This window comes from Ambystoma mexicanum, chromosome 11 (assembly GCF_040938575.1).
Source record: "Ambystoma mexicanum isolate Mex_15411 chromosome 11, UKY_AmexF1_1, whole genome shotgun sequence".
In the NCBI taxonomy this organism is placed as follows: Eukaryota; Metazoa; Chordata; class Amphibia; order Caudata; family Ambystomatidae; genus Ambystoma; species Ambystoma mexicanum.
Genome location: NC_090934.1, coordinates 1,445,363,493 through 1,445,389,852, shown reverse-complemented (window position 1 = coordinate 1,445,389,852; position 26,360 = coordinate 1,445,363,493).

The following is a 26,360-nucleotide window of genomic DNA, read 5'->3' as shown; positions in this document are numbered from 1 at the left end:
CCCACTCATGTCTCCCTGCACCCCCACCCCCCAGCCACCAGGGGCAGCCTCCACCAGGCCCCGACCCATGTCTACCACCACCCCCACCCCCCAGCCACCAGGGGCAGCCTCCACCAGGCCCCCACCCATGTCTCCCACCACCCCCACCCCCCAGCCACCAGGGGTAACCTCCACCAGGCCCCCACACATGTCCCCTATCACCCCCTCCCCCCAGCCACCAGGGTCAGCCTCCACCAGGCCCCCACTCATGTCTCCCTGCACCCCCACCCCCCAGCAGTGCAGGGGCAGCCTCCACCAGGCCCCCACCCATGTCTACCACCACCCCCACCCCCCAGCCACCAGGGGCAGCCTCCACCAGGCCCCCACTCATGTCCAACTCATGTCTCCCTGCACCCCCACCCCCCAGCAGTGCAGGGGCAGCCTCCACCAGGCCCCCACCCATGTCTCCCACCACCCCCACACCCCAGCCACCAGGGGCAACCTCCACCAGGCCCCCACATATGTCCCCTATCACCCCCACCCCCCAGCCACCAGGGGCAGCCTCCACTAGGCCCCCACTCATGTCTCCCTGCACCCCCACCCCCCAGCAGTGCAGGGGCAGTCTCCACCAGGCCCCCACTCATGTCTCCCTGCACCCCCACCCCCAGCCACCAAGGGCAGCCTCCACCAGGCCCCCACCCATGTCTACCACCACCCCCACCCCCCAGCCACCAGGGGCAGCCTCCACCAGGACCCCACTCATGTTCAACTCATGTCTCCCTGCACCCCCACCCCCCCGCAGTGCAGGGGCAGCCTCCACCAGGCCCCCACCCATGTCTACCACCACCCCCGCCCCCCAGCAGTGCAGGGGCAGCCTCCACCGTGCCCCCACCCATGTCTCCCACCACCCCCACCCCCCAGCCACCAGGGGCAGCCTCCACCAGGCCCCCACTCATGTCCCCTATCACCCCCACCACCCAGCCACCAGGGGCAGCCTCCACCAGGCCCCCACTCATGTCTCCCTGCACCCCCACCCCCCAGCAGTGAAGTGGCAGCCTCCACCAGGCCCCCGCTCATGTCTCCCACCACCCCCACCCCCCAGCAGTGCAGGGGCAGCCTCCACCAGGCCCCCACTCACGTCTCCCTGCACCCCCACCCCCCAGCAGTGCAGGGGCAGCCTCCACCAGGCCCCCACTCATGTCCCCTATCACCCCCACCCCCCAGGCACCAGGGGCAGCCTCCACCAGGCCCCCACTCATGTCCCCTATCACCCCCACCCCCCAGCCACCAGGGGCAGCCTCCACCAGGCCCCCACTCATGTCTCCTTGCACCCCCACACCCCAGCAGTGCAGGGGCAGCCTCCACCAGGCCCCCACCCATGCCATGTCTCCCACCACCCCCACCCCCCAGCCACCAGGGGCAGCCTCCACCAGGCCCCCACTCATGTCCCCTATCACCCCCACCCCCAGCCACCAGGGGCAGCCTCCACCAGGCCCCCACTCATGTCACCCTGCAGCCCACCCCCCAGCAGTGCAGGGGCAGCCTCCACCAGGCCCCCACTCATGTCTCCCACCTCCCCCACCCCCCAACAGTGCAGGGGCAGCCTCCACCAGGCCCCCACTCATGTCTCCCTGCACCCCCACCCCCCAGCAGTGCAGGGGCAGCCTCCACCAGGCCCCCACCCATGTCGACCACCACCCCCACCCCCCAGCCACCAGGGGCAGCCTCCACCAGGCCCCCACTCATGTCCCCTGTCACCCCCACCCCCCAGCCAACAGGGGCAGCCTCCACCAGGCCCCCACTCATGTCTCCCTGCACCCGCACCCCCCAGCAGTGCAGGGGCAGCCTCCACCAGGCCCCCACCCATGTCTATCACCACCCCCGCCCCCCAGCAGTGCAGGGGCAGCCTCCACCAGGCCCCCACCCATGTCTCCCACCACCCCCACCCCCCAGCCACCAGGGGCAGCCTCCACCTGGCCCCCACCCATGTCTACCACCGCCCCCACCCCCCAGCAGTGCAGGGGCAGCCTCCACCAGGCCCCCACTCATGTCTACCACCACCCCCACCCCCCAGCCACCAGGGGCAACCTCCACCAGGCTCCCACCCATGTCTACCACCACCCCCGCCCCCCAGCAGTGCAGGTGCAGCCTCCACCAGGCCCCCACTCATGTCTCCCACCACCCCCACCCCCCAGCAGTGCAGGCGCAGCCTCCACCAGGCCCCCACTTATGTCTCCCACCACCCCCACCCCCAGCCACCAGGGGCAACCTCCACCAGGCCCCCACCCATGTCTACCACCACCCCCGGCCCCCAGCAGTGCAGGGGCAGCCTCCACCAGGCCCCCACTCATGTCTCCCTGCACCCGCACCCCCCAGCAGTGCAGGGGCAGCCTCCACCAGGCCCCCACCCATGTCTATCACCACCCCCGCCCCCCAGCAGTGCAGGGGCAGCCTCCACCAGGCCCCCACCCATGTCTCCCACCACCCCCACCCCCCAGCCACCAGGGGCAGCCTCCACCTGGCCCCCACCCATGTCTACCACCGCCCCCACCCCCCAGCAGTGCAGGGGCAGCCTCCACCAGGCCCCCACTCATGTCTACCACCACCCCCACCCCCCAGCCACCAGGGGCAACCTCCACCAGGCTCCCACCCATGTCTACCACCACCCCCGCCCCCCAGCAGTGCAGGTGCAGCCTCCACCAGGCCCCCACTCATGTCTCCCACCACCCCCACCCCCCAGCAGTGCAGGGGGAGCCTCCACCAGGCCCCCACTCATGTCTACCACCACCCCCACCCCCAGCCACCAGGGGCAACCTCCACCAGGCCCCCACCCATGTCTACCACCACCCCCGGCCCCCAGCAGTGCAGGGGCAGCCTCCACCAGGCCCCCACTTATGTCTAACACCCCCCCACCCCCCAGCCACCAGGGGCAGCCTCCACCAGGCCCCCACCCATGTCTCCCACCACCTCCACCCCCAGCCACCAGGGGCAGCCTCCACCAGGCCCCCACTCATGTCCCCTATCACCCCCACCCCCAGCCACCAGGGGCAGCCTCCACCAGGCCCCCACCCATGTCTCCCACCACCCCCACCCCCCAGCCACCAGGGGCAGCGTCCACCAGGACCCCACTCATGTCTCCCTGCACCCTCACCCACCAGCAGTGCAGGGGCAGCCTCCACCAGGCCCCCACCCATGTCTACCACCACCCCCACCCCCCAGTAGTGCAGGGGCAGCCTCCACCAGGCCCCCACTCATGTCTCCCTGCACCCCCACCCCCCAGCCACCAGGGGCAGCCTCCACCAGGCCCCGACCCATGTCTACCACCACCCCCACCCCCCAGCCACCAGGGGCAGCCTCCACCAGGCCCCCACCCATGTCTCCCACCACCCCCACCCCCCAGCCACCAGGGGTAACCTCCACCAGGCCCCCACACATGTCCCCTATCACCCCCTCCCCCCAGCCACCAGGGGCAGCCTCCACCAGGCCCCCACTCATGTCTCCCTGCACCCCCACCCCCCAGCAGTGCAGGGGCAGCCTCCACCAGGCCCCCACCCATGTCTACCACCACCCCCACCCCCCAGCCACAAGGGGCAGCCTCCACCAGGCCCCCACTCATGTCCAACTCATGTCTCCCTGCACCCCCACCCCCCAGCAGTGCAGGGGCAGCCTCCACCAGGCCCCCACCCATGTCTCCCACCACCCCCACACCCCAGCCACCAGGGGCAACCTCCACCAGGCCCCCACATATGTCCCCTATCACCCCCACCCCCCAGCCACCAGGGGCAGCCTCCACTAGGCCCCCACTCATGTCTCCCTGCACCCCCACCCCCCAGCAGTGCAGGGGCAGTCTCCACCAGGCCCCCACTCATGTCTCCCTGCACCCCCACCCCCAGCCACCAAGGGCAGCCTCCACCAGGCCCCCACCCATGTCTACCACCACCCCCACCCCCCAGCCACCAGGGGCAGCCTCCACCAGGACCCCACTCATGTTCAACTCATGTCTCCCTGCACCCCCACCCCCCAGCAGTGCAGGGGCAGCCTCCACCAGGCCCCCACCCATGTCTACCACCACCCCCGCCCCCCAGCAGTGCAGGGGCAGCCTCCACCGTGCCCCCACCCATGTCTCCCACCACCCCCACCCCCCAGCCACCAGGGGCAGCCTCCACCAGGCCCCCACTCATGTCCCCTATCACCCCCACCACCCAGCCACCAGGGGCAGCCTCCACCAGGCCCCCACTCATGTCTCCCTGCACCCCCACCACCCAGCAGTGAAGTGGCAGCCTCCACCAGGCCCCCGCTCATGTCTCCCACCACCCCCACCCCCCAGCAGTGCAGGGGCAGCCTCCACCAGGCCCCCACTCACGTCTCCCTGCACCCCCACCCCCCAGCAGTGCAGGGGCAGCCTCCACCAGGCCCCCACTCATGTCCCCTATCACCCCCACCCCCCAGGCACCAGGGGCAGCCTCCACCAGGCCCCCACTCATGTCCCCTATCACCCCCACCCCCCAGCCACCAGGGGCAGCCTCCACCAGGCCCCCACTCATGTCTCCTTGCACCCCCACACCCCAGCAGTGCAGGGGCAGCCTCCACCAGGCCCCCACCCATGCCATGTCTCCCACCACCCCCACCCCCCAGCCACCAGGGGCAGCCTCCACCAGGCCCCCACTCATGTCCCCTATCACCCCCACCCCCAGCCACCAGGGGCAGCCTCCACCAGGCCCCCACTCATGTCACCCTGCAGCCCACCCCCCAGCAGTGCAGGGGCAGCCTCCACCAGGCCCCCACTCATGTCTCCCACCTCCCCCACCCCCCAACAGTGCAGGGGCAGCCTCCACCAGGCCCCCACTCATGTCTCCCTGCACCCCCACCCCCCAGCAGTGCAGGGGCAGCCTCCACCAGGCCCCCACCCATGTCGACCACCACCCCCACCCCCCAGCCACCAGGGGCAGCCTCCACCAGGCCCCCACTCATGTCCCCTGTCACCCCCACCCCCCAGCCAACAGGGGCAGCCTCCACCAGGCCCCCACTCATGTCTCCCTGCACCCGCACCCCCCAGCAGTGCAGGGGCAGCCTCCACCAGGCCCCCACCCATGTCTATCACCACCCCCGCCCCCCAGCAGTGCAGGGGCAGCCTCCACCAGGCCCCCACCCATGTCTCCCACCACCCCCACCCCCCAGCCACCAGGGGCAGCCTCCACCTGGCCCCCACCCATGTCTACCACCGCCCCCACCCCCCAGCAGTGCAGGGGCAGCCTCCACCAGGCCCCCACTCATGTCTACCACCACCCCCACCCCCCAGCCACCAGGGGCAACCTCCACCAGGCTCCCACCCATGTCTACCACCACCCCCGCCCCCCAGCAGTGCAGGTGCAGCCTCCACCAGGCCCCCACTCATGTCTCCCACCACCCCCACCCCCCAGCAGTGCAGGCGCAGCCTCCACCAGGCCCCCACTTATGTCTACCACCCCCTCACCTCCCCCCCAGCCACCAGGGGCAGCCTCCACCAGGCCCCCACCCATGTCTCCCACCACCCCCACCCCCAGCCACCAGGGGCAGCCTCCACCAGGCCCCCGCTCATGTCCCCTATCACACCCACCCCCAGCCACCAGGGGCAGCCTCCACCAGGCCCCCATTCATGTCTGCCTGCACTCCCACCCCCCAGCAGTGCAGGGGCAGCCTCCACCAGGCCCCCACCCATGTCTCCCACCACCCCCCAACCACCAGGAGCAGCCTCCACCAGGCCCCCACTCATGTCCCCTATCACCCCCACCCCCCAGCCACCAGGGGCAGCTTCCACCAGGCCCCCACTCATGTCTCCCTGCACCCCCACCCCCCAGCAGTGCAGGGGCAGCCTCCACCAGGCCCCCACTCATGTCCCCTATCACCCCCACCCCCCAGCCTCCGGGGGCAGCCTCCACCAGGCCCCCACTTATGTCCCCTATTGCCCCCACCCCCCAGCAACCAGGGGCAGCCTCCACCAGGCCCCCACTCATGTCTCCCTGCACCCCCACGCCCAGCAGTGCAGGGGCAGCCTCCACCAGGCCCCCACCCATGTCTCCCACCACCCCCACCCCCCAACCACCAGGGGCAGCCTCCACCAGGCCCCCACTCATGTCCCCTATCACCCCCACCCCCAGCCACCAGGGGCAGCCTCCACCAGGCCCCCACTCATGTCTCCCTGCACCCCCACCCCCCAGCATTGCAGGGGCAGCCTCCACCAGGCCCCCACTCATGTCTCCCTGCACCCCCACCCCCCAGCCACCAGGGGCAGCCTCCACCAGGCCCCCACCCATGTCTACCACAACCCCCACCCCCCAGCCACCAGGGGCAGCCTCCACCAGGCCCCCACTCATGTCCAACTCATGTCTCCCTGCACCCCCACCCCCCAGCAGTGCAGGGGCAGCCTCCACCAGGCCCCCACCCATGACTACCACCACCCCCGCCCCCCAGCAGTGCAGGGGCAGCCTCCACCGGGCCCCCACACATGTCTACCACCACCCCCACCCCCCAGCCACCAGGGGCAGCCTCCACCAGGCCCCCACCCATGTCTACCACCACTACCGCCCCTCAGCAGTGCAGGGGCAGCCTCCACCAGGCCCCCACTCATGTCCCCTATCACCCCCACCCCCAGCCACCAGGGGCAGCCTCCACCAGGCCCCCACCCATGTCTACCACCACTACCGCCCCCCAGCAGTGCAGGGGCAGCCTCCACCAGGCCCCCACTCATGTCCCCTATCACCCCCACCACCCAGCCACCAGGGGCAGCCTCCACCAGGCCCCCACTCATGTCTCCCTGCTCCCCCACCCCCCAGCAGTGCAGGGGCAGCTTCCAACAGGCCCCCACTCATGTCTCCCACCACCCCCACCCCCCAGCAGTGCAGGGGGAGCCTCCACCAGGCCCCCACTCATGTCTACCACCACCCCCACCCCCAGCCACCAGGGGCAACCTCCACCAGGCCCCCACCCATGTCTACCACCACCCCCGGCCCCCAGCAGTGCAGGGGCAGCCTCCACCAGGCCCCCACTCATGTCTCCCACCACCCCCACCCCCCAGCAGTGCAGGCGCAGCCTCCACCAGGCCCCCACTTATGTCTACCACCCCCCCACCCCCCCAGCCACCAGGGGCAGCCTCCACCAGGCCCCCACCCATGTCTCCCACCACCTCCACCCCCAGCCACCAGGGGCAGCCTCCACCAGGCCCCCACTCATGTCCCCTATCACCCCCACCCCCAGCCACCAGGGGAAGCCTCCACCAGGCCCCCACTCATGTCTCCCTGCACCCCCACCCCCCAGCAGTGCAGGGGCAGCCTCCACCAGGCCCCCACTCATGTCCCCTATCACCCCCACCCCCCAGCCTCCGGGGGCAGCCTCCACCAGGCCCCCACTCATGTCCCCTATCGCCCCCACCCCCCAGCCACCAGGGGCAGCCTGCACCAGGCCCCCACTCATGTCTCCCTGCACCCCCACCCCCAGCAGTGCAGGGGCAGCCTCCACCAGGCCCCCACCCATGTCTCCCACCACCCCCACCCCCCAACCACCAGGGGCAGCCTCCACCAGGACCTCACTCATGTCTCCCACCACCCCCAACCACCAGGAGCAGCCTCCACCAGGCCCCCACTCATGTCCCCTATCACCCCCACCCCCCAGCCACCAGGGGCAGCTTCCACCAGGCCCCCACTCATGTCTCTCTGCACCCCCACCCCCCAGCAGTGCAGGGGCAGCCTCCACCAGGCCCCCACTCATGTCCCCTATCACCCCCACCCCCCAGCCTCCGGGGGCAGCCTCCACCAGGCCCCCACTCATGTCCCCTATCGCCCCCACCCCCCAGCAACCAGGGGAAGCCTCCACCAGGCCCCCACTCATGTCTCCCTGCACCCCCACGCCCAGCAGTGCAGGGGCAGCCTCCACCAGGCCCCCACCCATGTCTCCCACCACCCCCACCCCCCAACCACCAGGGGCAGCCTCCACCAGGCCCCCACTCATGTCCCCTATCACCCCCACCCCCAGCCACCAGGGGCAGCCTCCACCAGGCCCCCACTCATGTCTCCCTGCACCCCCACCCCCCAGCATTGCAGGGGCAGCCTCCACCAGGCCTCCACTCATGTCTCCCTGCACCCCCACCCCCCAGCCACCAGGGGCAGCCTCCACCAGGCCCCCACCCATGTCTACCACAACCCCCACCCCCCAGCCACCAGGGGCAGCCTCCACCAGGCCCCCACTCATGTCCAACTCATGTCTCCCTGCACCCCCACCCCCCAGCAGTGCAGGGGCAGCCTCCACCAGGCCCCCACCCATGACTACCACCACCCCCGCCCCCCAGCAGTGCAGGGGCAGCCTCCACCGGGCCCCCACACATGTCTACCACCACCCCCACCCCCCAGCCACCAGGGGCAGCCTCCACCAGGCCCCCACCCATGTCTACCACCACTACTGCCCCCCAGCAGTGCAGGGGCAGCCTCCACCAGGCCCCCACTCATGTCCCCTATCACCCCCACCCCCAGCCACCAGGGGCAGCCTCCACCAGGCCCCCACCCATGTCTACCACCACTACCGCCCCCCAGCAGTGCAGGGGCAGCCTCCACCAGGCCCCCACTCATGTCCCCTATCACCCCCACCACCCAGCCACCAGGGGCAGCCTCCACCAGGCCCCCACTCATGTCTCCCTGCACCCCCACCCCCCAGCAGTGCAGGGGCAGCTTCCACCAGGCCCCCACTCATGTCTCCCACCACCCCCACCCCCCAGCAGTGCAGGGGCAGCCTCCACCAGGCCCCCACTCATGTCTACCACCACCCCCACCCCCAGCCACCAGGGGCAACCTCCACCAGGCCCCCACCCATGTCTACCACCACCCCCGCCCCCCAGCAGTGCAGTGGCAGCCTCCACCAGGCCCCCACTCATGTCTCCCACCACCCCCACCCCCCAGCAGTGCAGGTGCAGCCTCCACCAGGCCCCCACTTATGTCTACCACCCCCCCACCCCCCCAGCCACCAGGGGCAGCCTCCACCAGGCCCCCACCCATGTCTCCCACCACCCCCACCCCCAGCCACCAGGGGCAGCCTCCACCAGGCCCCCACTCATGTCCCCTATCACCCCCACCCCCAGCCACCAGGGGCAGCCTCCACCAGGCCCCCACTCATGTCTCCCTGCACCCCCACCCCCCAGCAGTGCAGGGGCAGCCTCCACCAGGCCCCCACCCATGTCTCCCACCACCCCCCAGCCACCAGGAGCAGCCTCCACCAGGCCCCCACTCATGTCCCCTATCACCCTCACCCCCCAGCCACCAGGGGCAGCTTCCACCAGGCCCCCACTCATGTCTCCCTGCACCCCCACCCCCCAGCAGTGCAGGGGCAGCCTCCACCAGGCCCCCACTCATGTCCCCTATCACCCCCACCCCCAGCCTCCGGGGGCAGCCTCCACCAGGCCCCCACTCATGTCCCCTATCGCCCCCACTCCCCAGCCACCAGGGGCAGCCTCCACCAGGCCCCCACTCATGTCTCCCTGCACCCCCACCCCCAGCAGTGCAGGGGCAGCCTCCACCAGGCCCCCACCCATGTCTCCCACCACCCCCACCCCCCAAACACCAGGGGCAGCCTCCACCAGGCCCCCACTCATGTCCCCTATCACCCCCACCCCCAGCCACCAGGGGCAGCCTCCACCAGGCCCCCACTCATGTCTCCCTGCACCCCCACCCCCCAGCAGTGCAGGGGCAGCCTCCACCAGGCCCCCACTCATGTCTCCCTGCACCCCCAGCCACCAGGGGCAGCCTCCACCAGGCCCCCACCCATGTCTACCACAACCCCCACCCCCCAGCCACCAGGGACAGCCTCCACCAGGCCCCCACTCATGTCCAACTCATGTCTCCCTGCACCCCCACCCCCCAGCAGTGCAGGGGCAGCCTCCACCAGGCCCCAACCCATGACTACCACCACCCCCGCCCCCCAGCAGCGCAGGGGCAGCCTCCACCAGGCCCCCACACATGTCTCCCACCACCCTCACCCCCCAGCCACCAGGGGAAGCCTCCACCAGGCCCCCACTCATGTCCCCTATCACCCCCACCCCCAGCCACCAGGGGCAGCCTCCACCAGGCCCCCACCCATGTCTACCACCACTACCGCCCCCCAGCAGTGCAGGGGCAGCCTCCACCAGGCCCCCACTCATGTCCCCTATCACCCCCACCACCCAGCCACCAGGGGCAGCCTCCACCAGGCCCCCTCTCATGTCTCCCTGCACCCACACCCCCCAGCAGTGCAGGGGCAGCTTCCACCAGGCCCCCACTCATGTCTCCCACCACCCCCACCCCCCAGCAGTGCAGGGGCAGCCTGCACCAGGCCCCCACCCATGTCTCCCACCACCCCCACCCCCAGCAGTGCAGGGGCAGCCTCCACCAGGCCCCCACCCATGTCTCCCACCACCCCTCCCCCCAGCTACCAGGGGCAGCCTCCACCAGGCCCCCACCCATGTCTCCCACCACCCCCACCCCCCAGCTACCAGGGGCAGCCTCCACCAGGCCCCCACTCATGTCCCCTATCACCCCCACCCCCCAGCCACCAGGGGCAGCCTTCACCAGGCCCCCACTCATGTCTCCCTGCACCCCCACCCCCCAGCAGAGAAGGGGCAGCCTCCACCAGGCCCCCACTCATGTCTACCACCACCCCCACCCCCCAACCACCAGGGACAGCCTCCACCAGGCCCCCACTCATGTCCCCTATCACCCCCACCCCCCAGCCACCAGGAGCAGCCTCCACCAGGCCCCCACTCATGTCTCCCACCACCCCCACCCCCCAGCCACCAGGGGCAGCCTCCACCAGGCCCCCACTCATGTCCCCTATCACCCCCACCCCCCAGCCACCAGGGCATCCTCCAACAGGCCCCCACTCTTGTCTCCCTGCACCCCCACCCCCCAGCAGTGCAGGGGCAGCCTCCACCAGGCACTCACTCATGTCTCCCACCACCCCCACCCCCAGCCACCAGGGGCAGCCTCCACCAGGCCCCCACTCATGTCCAACTCATGTCTCCCTGCACCCCCCCCCCAGCAGTGCAGGTGCAGCCTCCACCAGGCCCCCACCCATGACTACAACCACCCCTGCCCCCCAGCAGTGCAGGGGCAGCCTCCACCAGGCCCCCACACATGTCTCCCACCACCCCCACCCCCCAGCCACCAGGGGCAGCCTCCACCAGGCCCCCACCCATGTCTACCACCACCCCACCCTCCAGCAGTGCAGGGGCAGCCTCCACCAGGCCCCCACCTCATGTCTACCACCACCCCCACCCCCCAGCCACCAGGGGCAGCCTCCACCAGGCCCCGACCCATGTCTACCACCACTACCGCCCCCCAGCAGTGCAGGGGCAGCCTCCACCAGGCCCCCACTCATGTCCCCTATCACCCCCACCCCCCAGCCACCAGGGGCAGCCTCCACCAGGCCCCCACCCATGTCTACCACCACTACCGCCCCCCGGCAGTGCAGGGGCAGCCTCCACCAGGCCCCCACTCATGTCCGCTATCACCCCCACCACCCAGCCACCAAGGGCAGCCTCCACCAGGCCCCCACTCATGTCTCCCTGCACCCCCACCCCCCAGCAGTGCAGGGGCAGCTTCCACCAGGCCCCCACTCATGTCTCCCACCACCCCCACCCCCCAGCAGTGCAGGGGCAGCCTCCACCAGGCCCCCACTCATGTCTACCACCACCCCCACCCCCCAACCACCAGGGGCAGCCTCCACCAGGCCACCACTCATGTCCCCTATCACCCCCACCCCCCAGTCACCAGGGGCAGCCTCCACCAGGCCCCCACTCATGTCTCCCACCACCCCCACCCCGCAGCCACCAGGGGCAGCCTTCACCAGGCCCCCACTCATGTCTCCCTGCACCCCCACCCCCCAGCAGTGAAGGGGCAGCCTCCACCAGGCCCCCACTCATGTCTACCACCACCCCCACCCCCCAACCACCAGGGGCAGCCTCCACCAGGCCCCCACTCATGTCCCCTATCACCCCCACCCCCCAGCCACCAGGGAGAGCCTCCACCAGGCCCCCACTCATGTCTCCCACCACCCCCACCCCCCAGCCACCAGGGTCAGCCTCCACCAGGCCCCCACTCATGTCCCCTATCACCCCCACCCCCCAGCCACCAGGGCAGCCTCCACCAGGCCCCCACTCTTGTCTCCCTGCACCCCCACCCCCCAGCAGTGCAGGGGCAGCCTCCACCAGGCACTCACTCATGTCTCCCACCACCCCCACCGCCCAGCCACCAGGGGCAGCCTCCACCAGGCCCCCACTCATGTCCACCTCATGTCTCCCTGCACCCCCACCCTCCAGCAGTGCAGGTGCAGCCTCCACCAGGCCCCCACCCATGACTACCACCACCCCTGCCCCCCAGCAGTGCAGGGGCAGCCTCCACCAGGCCCCCACACAAGTCTCCCACCACCCCCACCCCCCAGCCACCAGGGGCAGCCTCCACCAGGCCCCCACCCATGTCTACCACCACCCCCACCCCCCAGCCACCAGGGGCAGCCTCCACCAGGCCCCCACTCATGTCCAACTCATGTCTCCCTGCACCCCCACCCCCCAGCAGTGCAGGTGCAGCCTCCACCAGGCCCCCACCCATGACTACCACCACCCCTGCCCCCCAGCAGTGCAGGGGCAGCCTCCACCAGGCCCCCACACAAGTCTCCCACCACCCCCACCCCCTAGCCACCAGGGGCAGCCTCCACCAGGCCCCTACCCATGTCTACCACCACTACCGCCCCCAGCAGTGCAGGGGCAGCCTCCACCAGGCCCCCACTCATGTCCCCTATCACCCCCACCCCCCAGCCACCAGGGGCAGCCTCCACCAGGCCCCCACTTATGTCTACCACCACTACCGCCCCCCGGCAGTGCAGGGGCAGCCTCCACCAGGCCCCCACTCATGTCCCCTATCACCCCACCACCCAGCCACCAGGGGCAGCCTCCACCAGGCCCCCACTCATGTCTCCCTGCACCCCCACCCCCCAGCAGTGCAGGGGCAGCTTCCCCCAGGCCCCCACTCATGTCTCCCACCACCCCCACCCCCAGCAGTGCAGGGGCAGCCTCCACCAGGCCCCCACTCATGTCTCCCTGCACCCCCCCCCCAGCAGTGCAGGGGCAGCCTCCACCAGGCCCCCACCCATGTCTCCCACCACCCCCACCCCCCAGCCACCAGGGGCAGCCTCCACCAGGCCCCCACTCATGTCCCCTATCACCCCCACCCCCCAGCCACCAGGGGCAGCCTTCACCAGGCCCCCACTCATGTCTCCCTGCACCCCCACTCCCCAGCAGTGAAGGGGCAGCCTCCACCAGGCCCCCACTCATGTCTACCACCACCCCCACCCCCCAACCACCAGGGGCAGCCTCCAGCAGGCCCCCACTCATGTCCCCTATCACCCCCACCCCCCAGCCACCAGGGGCCGCCTCCACCAGGCCCCCACTCATGTCTCCCACCACCCAACCCCCCAGCCACCAGGGGCAGCCTCCACCAGGCCCCCACTCATGTCCCCTATCACCCCCACCCCCCAGCCACCAGGGGCAGCCTCCACCAGGCCCCCACTCTTGTCTCCCTGCACCCCCACCCCCCAGCAGTGCAGCGGCAGCCACCACCAGGCACTCACTCATATCTCCCTGCACCCCCACCCCCCAGCCACCAGGGGCAGCCTCCACCAGGCCCCCACCCATGTCTACCACAACCCCCACCCACCAGCCACCAGGGGCAGCCTCCACCAGGCCCCCACTCTTGTCTCCCTGCACCCCCACCCCCCAGCAGTGCAGGGGCAGCCACCACCAGGCACTCACTCATATCTCCCTGCACCCCCACCCCCCAGCCACCAGGGGCAGCCTCCACCAGGCCCCCACCCATGTCTACCACAACCCCCACCCACCAGCCACCAGGGGCAGCCTCCACCAGGCCCCCACTCATGTCCAACTCATGTCTCCCTGCACCCCCACCCCCCAGCAGTGCAGGGTCAGTCTCCACCAGGCCCCCACCCATGACTACCACCACCCCCGCCCCCCAGCAGTGCAGGGGCAGCCTCCACCAGGCCCCCACCCATGTCTACCACAACCCCCACCCACCAGCCACCAGGGGCAGCCTCCACCAGGCCCCCACTCTTGTCTCCCTGCACCCCCACCCCCCAGCAGTGCAGGGGCAGCCACCACCAGGCACTCACTCATATCTCCCTGCACCCCCACCCCCCAGCCACCAGGGGCAGCCTCCACCAGGCCCCCACCCATGTCTACCACAACCCCCACCCACCAGCCACCAGGGGCAGCCTCCACCAGGCCCCCACTCATGTCCAACTCATGTCTCCCTGCACCCCCACCCCCCAGCAGTGCAGGGGCAGTCTCCACCAGGCCCCCACCCATGACTACCACCACCCCCGCCCCCCAGCAGTGCAGGGGCAGCCTCCACTAGGCCCCCACACATGTCTCCCACCACCCCCACCCCCCAGCCACCAGGGGCAGCCTCCACCAGGCCCCCACCCATGTCTACCACCACCCCCACCCTCCAGCAGTGCAGGGGCAGCCTCCACCAGGCCCCCACTCATGTCTCCCTGCACCCCCACCCCCCAGCAGTGCAGGGGCAGCCTCCACCAGGCCCCCACTCATGTCTACCACCACCCCCACCCCCCAGCCACGAGGGGCAGCCTCCACCAGGCCCCCACCCATGTCTCCCACCACCCCCAACCCCCAGCCACCAGGGGCAGCCTCCACCAGGCCCCCACTCATGTCTACCACCACCCCCACCCCCCAGCCACCAGGGGTATCCTCCACCAGGCCCCCACCCATGTCTACCACCACCCCCACCCCCCAGCAGTGCAGGGGCAGATTCAACCAGGCCCCCACTCATGTCTACCACCACCCCCACCCCCCAGCCACCAGGGGCAGCCTCCACCAGGCCCCCACTCATGTCCCCTATCACCCCCATCCCCCAGCCACCAGGGGCAGCCTCCTCCAGGCCCCCACTCATGTCTCCCTGCACCCCCACCCCCCAGCAGTGCAGAGGCAGCCGCCACCAGGCCCCCACTCATGTCCCCTATCACCCCCACACTCCAGCCACCAGGGGCAGCCTCACCAGGCCCCCACTCATGTCCCCTATCACCCCCACCCCCAATCCACCAGGGGCAGCCTCCACCAGGCCCCCACTCATGTCTCCCTGCACCCCCACCCCCCAGCAGTGCAGGGGCAGCCTCCACCAGGCCCCCACCCATGTCTCCCACCACCCCCACCCCCCAGCCACCAGGGGCAGCCTCCACCAGGCCCCCACCCATGTCTACCACCACCCCCACCCCCCAGCCACCAGGGGAAGCCTCCACCAGGCCCCCACCCATGTCTACCACCACCCCCCCAGCAATGCAGGGCAGCCTCCACGAAGCCCCCACTCATGTCTACCACCACACCCACCCCCCAGTCACCAGGGGCAGCCTCCACCAGGCCCCCACCCATGTCTACCACAACCCCCACCCCCCAGCCACCAGGGGCAGCCTCCACCAGGCCCCCACTCAGGTCCAACTCATGTCTCCCTGCACCCCCACCCCCCAGCAGTGCAGGGGCAGCCTCCACCAGGCCCCCACACATGTCTCCCACCACCCCCACCCCCAGCCTCCAGGGGCAGCCTCCACCAGGCCCCCACCCATGTCTACCACCACCCCCACCCTCCAGCAGTGCAGGGGCAGCCTCCACCAGGCCCCCACTCATGTCTACCACCACCCCCACCCCTCAGCCACCAGGGGCAGCCTCCACCAGGCCCCCACTCATGTCTACCACCACTCCCGCCCCCCAGCAGTGCAGGTGCAGCCTCCACCAGGCCCCCACTCATGTCTCCCACCACCCCCATCCCCCAGCAGTGCAGGGCAGCCTCCACCAGGCCCCCACTCATGTCTACCACTACCCCCACCCCCCAGCCACCAGGGGCAGCCTACACCAGGCGCCCACCCATGTCTCCCACCACCCCCGCCCCCCAGCCACCAGGGGCAGCCTCCTCCAGGCGCCCACTCATGTCTCCCTGCACCCCCACCCCCCAGCAGTGCAGGGGCAGCTTCCACCAGGCCCCCACTCATGTCTCCCACCAACCCCAACCCCCAGCAGTGCAGGGGCAGCCTCCACCAGGCCCCCACTCATGTCTACCACCACCTCCACCCCCCAACCACCAGGGGCAGCTCCACCAGGCCCCCACTCATGTCCCCTATCACCCCCACCCCCCAGCCACCACGGGCAGCCTCCACCAGGCCCCCACTCATGTCTCCCACCACCCCCACCCCCCAGCCACCAGGGGCAGCCTTCACCAGGCCCCCACTCATGTCTCCCTGCACCCCCACCCCCCAGCAGTGAAGGGGCAGCCTCCACCAGGCCCCCACTCATGTCTACCACCACCCCCACCCCCCAACCACCAGGGGCAGCCTCCACCAGGCCCTCACTCATGTCCCCTATCACCCCCACCCCCCAACCACCAGGGGCAGCCTCCACCAGGCCCCCACTCATGTCTCCCACCACCCCCACCCCCCAGCCACCAGGGGCAGCCTCCACCAGGCCCCCACTCATGTCCCCTATCACCCCCACCCCCAGCCACCAGGGCAGCCTCCACCAGGCCCCCACTCTTGTCTCCCTGCACCCCCACCCCCCAGCAGTGCAGGGGCAGCCTCCACCAGGCACTCACTCATGTCTCCCACCACCCCCACCCCCCAGCCACCAGGGGCAGCCTCCACCAGGCCCCCACTCATGTCCAACTCATGTCTCCCTGCACCCCCACCCCCCAGCAGTGCAGGTGCAGCCTCCACCAGGCCCGCACCGTTGACTACCACCACCCCTGCCCCCCAGCAGTGCAGGGGCAGCCTCCACCAGGCCCCCACACAAGTCTCCCACCAACCCCACCCCCCAGCCACCAGGGGCAGCCTCCACCAGGCCCCCACCCATGTCTACCACCACCCCCACCCTCCAGCAGTGCAGGGGCAGCCTCCACCAGGCCCCCACCTCATGTCTACCACCACCCCCCAGCCACCAGGGGCAGCCTCCACCAGGCCCCCACCCATGTCTACCACCACTACCGCCCCCAGCAGTGCAGGGGCAGCCTCCACCAGGCCCCCACTCATGTCCCCTATCACCCCCACCCCCCAGCCACCAGGGGCAGCCTCCACCAGGCCCCCACCCATGTCTACCACCACTACCACCCCCCGGCAGTGCAGGGGCAGCCTCCACCAGGCCCCCACTCGTGTCCCCTATCACCCCCACCACCCAGCCACCAGGGGCAGCCTCCACCTGGCCCCCACTCATGTCTCCCTGCACCCCCACCCTCCAGCAGTGCAGGGGCAGCTTCCACCAGGCCCCCACTCATGTCTCCCACCACCCCCACCCCCCAGCAGTGCAGGGGCAGCCTCCACCAGGCCCCCACTCATGTCTCCCTGCACCCCCACCCCAGCAGTGCAGGGGCAGCCTCCACCAGGCCCCCACCCATGTCTCCCACCAGCCCCACCCCCCAGCCACCAGGGGCAGCCTCCACCAGGCCCCGACTCATGTCCCCTATCACCCCCACCCCCCAGCCACCAGGGGCAGCCTTCACCAGGCCCCCACTCATGTCTCCCTGCACCCCCACCCCCCAGCAGTGAAGGGGCAGCCTCCACCAGGCCCCCACTCATGTCTACCACAACCCCCACCCCCCAACCACCAGGGGCAGCCTCCAGCAGGCCCCCACTCATGTCCCCTATCACCCCCACCCCCCAGCCACCAGGGGCAGCCTCCACCAGGCCCCCACTCATGTCTCCCACCACCCCACCCCCCAGCCACCAGGGGCAGCCTCCACCAGGCCCCCACTCATGTCCCCTATCACCCCCACCCCCCAGTTACCAGGGGCAGCCTCCACCAGGCCCCCACTCTTGTCTCCCTGCACCCCCACCCCCCAGCAGTGCAGGGGCAGCCTCCACCAGGCACTCACTCATGTCTCCCTGCACCCCCACCCCCCAGCCACCAGGGGCAGCCTCCACCAGGCCCCCACCCATGTCTACCACATCCCCCACCCCCCAGCCACCAGGGGCAGCCTCCACCAGGCCCCCACTCATGTCCAACTCATGTCTCCCTGCACCCCACCCCCAGCAGTGCAGGGGCAGCCTCCACCAGGCCCCCATCCATGACTACCACCACCCCCGCCCCCCAGCAGTGCAGGGGCAGCCTCCACCAGGCCCCCACACATGTCTCCCACCACCCCCACCCCCCAGCCAACAGGGGCAGCCTCCACCAGGCCCCCACCCATGTCTACCACCACCCCCACCCTCCAGCAGTGCAGGGGCAGCCTCCACCAGGCCCCCAATCATGTCTACCACCACCCCCACCCCCCAGCCACCAGGGGCGACCTCCACCAGGCCCCCACTCATGTCTACCGCCACTCCCGCCCCCCAGCAGTGCAGGGGCAGCCTCCACCAGGCCCCCACTCATGTCTCCCACCACCCCCACCCCCCAGCAGTGCAGGACAGCCTCCACCAGGCCCCCACTCATGTCTACCACTACCCCCACCCCCAGCCACCAGGGGCAGCCTCCACCAGGCCCCCACTCATGTCTCCCACCACCCCACCCCCCAGCCACCAGGGACAGCCTCCACCAGGCCCCCACTCATGTCCCCTATCACCCCCACCCCCCAGCCACCAGGGGCAGCCTCCACCAGGCCCCCACTCTTGTCTCCCTGCACCCCCACCCCCCAGCAGTGCAGGGGAAGCCTCCACCAGGCACTCACTCATGTCTCCCTGCACCCCCACCCCCCAGCCACCAGGGGCAGCCTCCACCAGGCCCCCACCCATGTCTACCACAACCCCCACCCCCCAGCCACCTGGGGCAGCCTCCACCAGGCCCCCACTCATGTCCAACTCATGTCTCCCTGCACCCCCACCCCCCAGCAGTGCAGGGGCAGCCTCCACCAGGCCCCCACCCATGACTACCACCACCCCCGCCCCCCAGCAGTGCAGGGGCAGCCTCCACCAGGCCCCCACACATGTCTCCCACCACCCCCACCCCCCAGCCACCAGGGGCAGCCTCCACCAGGCCCCCACCCATGTCTACCACCACCCCCACCCTCCAGCAGTGCAGGGGCAGCCTCCAACAGGCCCCCACTCATGTCTGCCACCACCCCCACCCCCCAGCCACCAGGGGCGGCCTCCACCAGGCCCCCACTCATGTCTACCGCCACTCCCGCCCCCCAGCAGTGCAGGGGCAGCCTCCACCAGGCCCCCACTCATGTCTCCCACCACCCCCACCCCCCAGCAGTGCCGGGCAGCCTCCACCAGGCCCCCACTCATGTCTACCACTACCCCCACCCCCCAGCCACCAGGGGCAGCCTACACCAGGCGCCCACCCATGTCTCCCACCACCCCCGCCCCCCAGCCACCAGGGGCAGCCTCCTCCAGGCGCCCACTCATGTCCCCTATCACCCCCACCCCCCAGCCACCAGGGGCAGCCTCCACCAGGCCCCCACTCATGTCTCCCTGCACCCCCACCCCCAGCAGTGCAGGGGCAGCCTCCACCAGGCCCCCACTCATGTCTACCACCACCCCCACCCCCCAGCCACGAGGGGCAGCCTCCACCAGGCCCCCACCCATGTCTCCCACCACCCCCAAGCCCCAGCCACCAGGGGCAGCCTCCACCAGGCCCCCACTCATGTCTACCACCACCCCCACCCCCCAGCCACCAGGGACATCCTCCACCAGGCCCCCACCCATGTCTACCACCACCCCCACCCCCAGCAGTGCAGGGGCAGCCTCCACCAGGCCCCCACTCATGTCTACCACCACCCCCAGCCACCAGGGGCAGCCTCCACCAGGCCCCCACTCATGTCCCCTATCACCCCCATCCCCCAGCCACCAGGGGCAGCCTCCTCCAGGCCCCCACTCATGTCTCCCTGCACCCCCACCCCCCAGCAGTGCAGGGGCAGCCGCCACCAGGCCCCCACTCATGTCCCCTATCACCCCCACACTCCAGCCACCAGGGGCAGCCTCACCAGGCCCCCACTCATGTCCCCTATCACCCCCACCCCCCATCCACCAGGGGCAGCCTCCACCAGGCCCCCACTCATGTCTCCCTGCACCCCCATCCCCCAGCAGTGCAGGGGAAGCCTCCACCAGGCCCCCACCCATGTCTCCCACCACCCCCACCCCCCAGCCGCCAAGGGCAGCCTCCACCAGGCCCCCACCCATGTCTACCACCACCCCCACCCCCCAGCCACCAGGGGCAGCCTCCACCAGGCCCCCACCCATGTCTCCCACCAGCCCCACCCCCCAGCCACTAGGGGAAGCCTCCACCAGGCCCCCACCCATGTCTACCACCACCCCCCCCAGCAGTGCAGGGGCAGCCTCCACGAGGCCCCCACTCATGTCTACCACCACACCCACCCCCCAGTCACCAGGGGCAGCCTCCACCAGGCCCCCACCCATGTCTACCACCACCCCCGCCCCCAGCAGTGCAGGAGCAGCCTCCACCAGGCCCCCACCCATGTCTCCAACCACCCCACCCCCCAGCCACCAGGGGCAGCCTCCACAGGCCCCCACAATCTAGATCCCTGGCCCTTATGGTCAGCCTCCAAATGCCAAACACCCACCCGAGTATTGCATCCACCCACTTAGAAATGGAAAAATCATGATCAAACCACAATTGCAAGCTTGCAAATGAACACATGTCCCTCACATACACCCAATGGGTGTCAGTGAATGTCAAAACCCATATCATGATATGCATGAAACCAATGAGATGATACTACACATTGAACTTTGAAGAAAAAATATGTATTAAAAGCAACATAAAATGAATCAAAAATGAACAAACAATAATAGAAATGTAAAAAAAAATAAAAACAGCAGGTACGTGAAAAAATGCAAAACCACAAATCATAATGCAAACGAAAGGTGTCCAAAGTCACAGTCCACAAAAGTAAATCCAATGGAAAAATAAAATCGAAAACCATTGCTCCATGGGGAAATCATAATAAAAATTGAAAATCCAAAAATCAACTATGTACAGATAAACAATCCAGGGTCCATGATCCCAACCGAAGAAATGAAACCTATCTAATAACACTACCTAAAAAAAATAACTATATACAAAAATGTGGCCCATTGTACAAAAGGTAAAAAAAAAATGCTAAACGAAAGGAAACCTAACACTAACTATAGAACTATTTACAAGGGCAGCGGGCTAGTCCGACGGCTCACTTTGGGATGTTCCGGGCCAGGGCATCATCGAACTCCTGCTCAATGTCCCGGAGGCGCTCCTCCTCCATGGACCCGAGCGTCCGCAGGGCCGTCCACATGTTCCCCCCAAACTCCCTGCGGATTGCCTCGAGGCACTCGGCACGCCTCAGGGCCCTCCGCATGGAGTTCTCCGCCCTGACCATCGTGAGCCGTGTCTCTTCCGCCCGCTGCCGCTCCGCATCTATGGCGTGGCCCAACCGCTGCCACACGGAAGACACTTCCCGTCCTGGGTCCTCCTGCCCTCCGGCCGATGCCTGCCCCTCCGATGTGGAAGGCCCCGAGCCATCATGGCTCCCACCACGTTGCTGCTGCTGCTGCTGTGGCTCTGCCCGTGCACTGCCTCCTGCTGCCTGCACATCCTCCGCTGGCTGGGGTGCAGTCGTTGATGTGGCCACCCCTGCTGGACGTCCGACTCCCGACTGTGGCAGGGATGCCTCCTCCACCAGCCTGGCCGCACTGTCAGAGGCAGCTCCACAGGGCACCCAGGTGACTGATGGGTGGGAAGATGGCACGGAGGACGACTGGCGCATAGGGGGTTCAGTTGAGGAGGGGGTCGTAGCAAGCCCCATCAAACGGAGGAATCCAGCCTGGGTGACCTGTCCCAGTAGGCCGACGCGATCAACGAGCCATTCGAGATGACGTGCAGTCTCCTCATGAAAAGACTGCAGGTCACCTCGCATGGCCCGTTGACGCAACGCCACACCAGTCAGGACAGGCTCAACCCGGACCCGGATAGCCACGTCCGCAGGAAGAGGAAGGCCAGTTGTCGTGAGCTCATCCCCTGCCTGAAAACGGGTCTGGACGTAGGCATCCCTGCTGGTGCAAGATGATGCAGTGACAGGATCAGAGACAGGATTGCACACAGGCACCTCCGCGGTGACCTGTGCTGCCTCCTGTCCCTGGTCCTGCACTGCACCACTAGCACCAGTGGAATCCCCACCTCCAGACCCCGTCTCTGTTGCTTGCACGGCCTCCTCCTCCACCAAACCCCCCACCAACCTAGATGACTCTGTGCCATCTTCCACCGTTGGGCCCTGTGGGGTCCCAGCTGCCCCTTCTGCTGCCGAGGAGTCCAACTCCGACCTCTGCCTCTTGGACCTCCCCTCGGCAGCTGCGGCCTGGGACGCGGTTCCGGACTCCTCACTCCCCGACAAGATCACAACCTGGGAGGGGAGCCGGGCCTTGCGTCTCCGGCTGGCGGTGCGATCCCCGCCGCTGTGCTCCACAGCACCTTCTCCGCCCTCTTCATCAGTTGACGCTGCAGACAGGGAGAAATAAAACACAGCCATCAGGGCACTGTACAATGGACACATACACACATGACAGTTGCACATGAGTGGCATTGGCAAACCTAAGACATGGCATCACAATCGGCAACACACATGTCATTTCAACTTGCACACATGAGCCATACCACAGCCACATTGCAACAGCCAGCACCATCCATACACATACACCAGCATGAGCAGGCAAAGGTGAGCCAGACATCACATGCAACACAGGGAGTGCACTACACATGCACGCACACCACCACACGTGCATGCATGTGTACACCTCAGCCAACTGTCGCAGTGTTCCGATGGGCATCCACGTCACATCTGCCAATCAGGCTTCCACATCTTGCTGTCACATGCATCCATGTTGCCTCACTGGTGCACCCTTGTCAAATGCACACACATGCACATGTACACAGTGCTGATACATGCAGCTGAAAACAACATACATGCGTGACATCACGAACATGCCCACTTACATACACATTCATCCAAACATGTGTGCCCACCCAACTGCATTTGGCATGCAAGCTTACACACACAAGCACCATCCATGTCTCACACATGACAGCCCTTGCATGTGTTAGCCTCACGGTCCTGTACACCCCCACCCATACTCGGCCCCATACAAACAGATGTGCAACCGGCACACTACTGGCACATCACCACACGCACAGTTTACAATCATGATGCATGTACACTTACCGCTTGACTCCAGACGGGTCTGCCTCTCAAGGACCTGGACGTGGAGCGCTGGGGATATGCGTTCCAGGACCCTCATCTGATCTTCCGACAAGTGGCCCCGGTGCCCCTTAGCATCCGCTGCCTTCAAGAGGCGCCGGTCCTTGTTCAGGGTCCTGGACCTGAAGTCCTCCCAGCGCTTCTTGACATGTTGGAAGTCGCGGACTGCCACCCCCTCCGCGTTGATGGCAGTCACGATGTCCGTCCAGATCCGAGTCCGCCCTTCCTTGTCGGCACGCACACTTCCGTAGAGGGCATCATACTGCCCCAGGACTTACTCCACCAGGACACCAACTTCCCTGGCACTGAAGCTGGTGCCCCTCTGCCTCTCTGGCCGGGGGTTGTCAGTGGTGCCAGATGTTGCAGTGCCCAACATGACAACCCCAGAGGCAGGAGTGGGTGGGCAACTGGGTCCTGGGGCTGGGCTGTGGAGCGATGGAATCCCAGTCGGGAGTCTTCGGTTCCAGCAAGGGTGGTCACAGCAACAGCACCCCTGGCTGATGTGCAGGCAGCAAATGGCAGGGCACGTGGGCAGCAGGCAGTCAGGCAGCAGCAGATGGCAGGTGGGAGCGTGCTCGGGGCTCTGAGGGGCAGTAATTCGGCCTTCTGGGCAGGAGCGTGGTCTTCCGTGTGCTTACGCATGGCCAGCTTGATAGGGAGTGATTTGGCACGTGAAAATCCTGCACGTCTGCGTGTGAATCGAGGAAAGGCCCTTAGCGCGTATGCACGTCAGCACGCATATGCAATTTCATTGGACCAAAGGCCCTTATTGCGTAAGCGCATCTGTGACGTGATGCGCGTGGGTGTTTCCCTCATTACACGTGATGACAGAGCACACGTGGATTTCCACCAATCGCTTGTGGAACTTCCTGCGCACCCCAGAAATACACGTACCCAGGCCAATCGCGTGTACGCTCACTTCCCTCCGATTACACGCGATGACACTCGGACGTGCAGTTTTACCACGTGTGCTCGCATATGCGATTTCATTGGCCCAAAGGCCACCATGCGCAGCTGTGACGTCACGCACATGGCCGTAGAGAATGGCGCGTGTAAAAATGAAGAGATACATGTCCGAGTGTCAAAGCGCGTAATTGGTGGAAATGTCCTCATCGCGTATGCGCGTCTGTGACGTGTGTATAAAAGGTATGTGTAGAACGCCATTTCCTTGTACATGCTTTTCGTGGAGAGCGAGTGGGTGAATTCTGTACTTCTTGTCGGTTCACACGCGATTTACTTCACAGCGTTTCCAGTTCGTACTCCCTGTTACCTCTGACAGCTTTTTCTCTTTTCCTCTTTCTCCTGGGCCTGTTTCCTCAAACAGCGTTCCCTTCTACTGTTGTCCTGTCTCCTCAGACAGCGTACAATTCTTCTTTTGGCGGGGGTGTTGCCAACGCGCACACGCGCATATTTTTCACGCTTTTGTTCCTGGCAGACGGTGAGTCGCGCACGTATTTAACATCTGTGCTTGCCCCGTGTGTCGCGTACCCCTTCAGAGGTCATTCTAGGCTGCGTGTGACACGCATACGTTCATTCATGTGTTTCTGGGTGCCACAGCGTAATGCAGGTTTATTTTTCCACGCACGTGGTCTAGGAGGGGTTGCGTGCACCTTACTTTGCTTTTTTGGGGTGCCTGTGCGTTGCGTGACCCGTCATCTTTCCCCAGGGGTGACATACAGCCTTGCTAGAGCACTAGGGTACGATTACCATCTGGTACCCAACCCCTTTGACCCCCAATTGCTCAGGACAATAGTTCACATCGACTCCCATACGCACAATAACATCAGTGCCATGGCTGGGAGGCGACCAAGCCGTAAGGGTGGCAAAGGTGGCCGAGCCCCAAGTGGTGACCGTGGTGGATCCAGTAGGGGACGTGGCCGTGACTTGCAGGGTGCCCCTAGCCCCCCATGTGTGGCGGAGCAGTCAGGGACACCCATGCCCCCCCTGGTTGAGGTTACCGTGGCTGACACCATCCATGCTCAGCCCTTGTTGGACCAGCCCACTGTGGAACCAGACCTGGCACAGGGTGACTCCATGGCTGACTTCCAGGTCAGTAGGTCTAGGCCACGTGCGCCGGTGAACGTTGGTGTCATCAGGCCACATGGATCAGGGGCAGCTAGGTCATCCGCTGCCCCGCGTAGGCAGGCTGGGGAGGCTGCAGGGGCAGCTGCGGCTCCATCCACCCCACCTCTCACACACCCATCCAGGACAGTGTCGGTCCAAGTCCATCATGCTGACATTCCCCCTGACACCATCACACTTGAGCTAATGCCTGCACCAACTCCCATGCTGAGTGTGCAATCCCACTCTCCTGCCCCTAGTGTCAAGAGCGGCGTAGGACAGTCAGGATCCCCACCACCTTCCAAGCGGAAGAGGAAGAGTGCTCGTCCAGTAGAGGCTGATGCCGAAGACACGGCTACACAGTCCGGCCCGTCAAGGAAGCCCAGCTTCAATGAGGCCGAACTGAATGCACTTGTAGAGGATGTGTCCGCGCATGACCGCAAAATGGTGATTGTTGCAGGATCCAAGACTACACCTGCACAATGTCAGGCTCACTGGCAGACCATTGCGGACATCATAAGTGCCCTTGGAATCATGAGGCGCACAGCTAATGAATGCTACAAGCGCTGGAATGACTTGAAGCGCAGGGCAAAGAATAAGCTGGCCTCAAGTCATGCCGCAACTCTAGTGACTGGAGGTGGGTCTCCAGCAGACGACATAGAACTCACTCCACATGAGCAGGTTGCTGGGACCTACGTCACGGAGGAACAGATCCAAGGCGTGGGAGAACTGGCAGATTACGAGGCATTGTCCGGTGAGTGCACATGCATGTGTGTGTCATCCATGTGCATGGTGTGTGTGGGAGGGCTTCTGCTTGGGTGCCAGGGGAGGGTGTGTGTGCCTGAGTGGTTCGGCTCACCCATGTGCCTCTTCCTATACATTCTTGGCACCTGCATTTGGGTTTAGCAGCATCCCTTTGGCAAACATTAGACATCCAGCCCAACACCACGCCAGTTGCCCTTGGAGTGTCATCTTGCCACAACACTGTTGCTTATTTACCTCTGTTTATTCAGGCATGATTGTTTGCATACCACCACTTTTACTCGGGATTTCTCAGTCCTATTGTCACATGTCTGA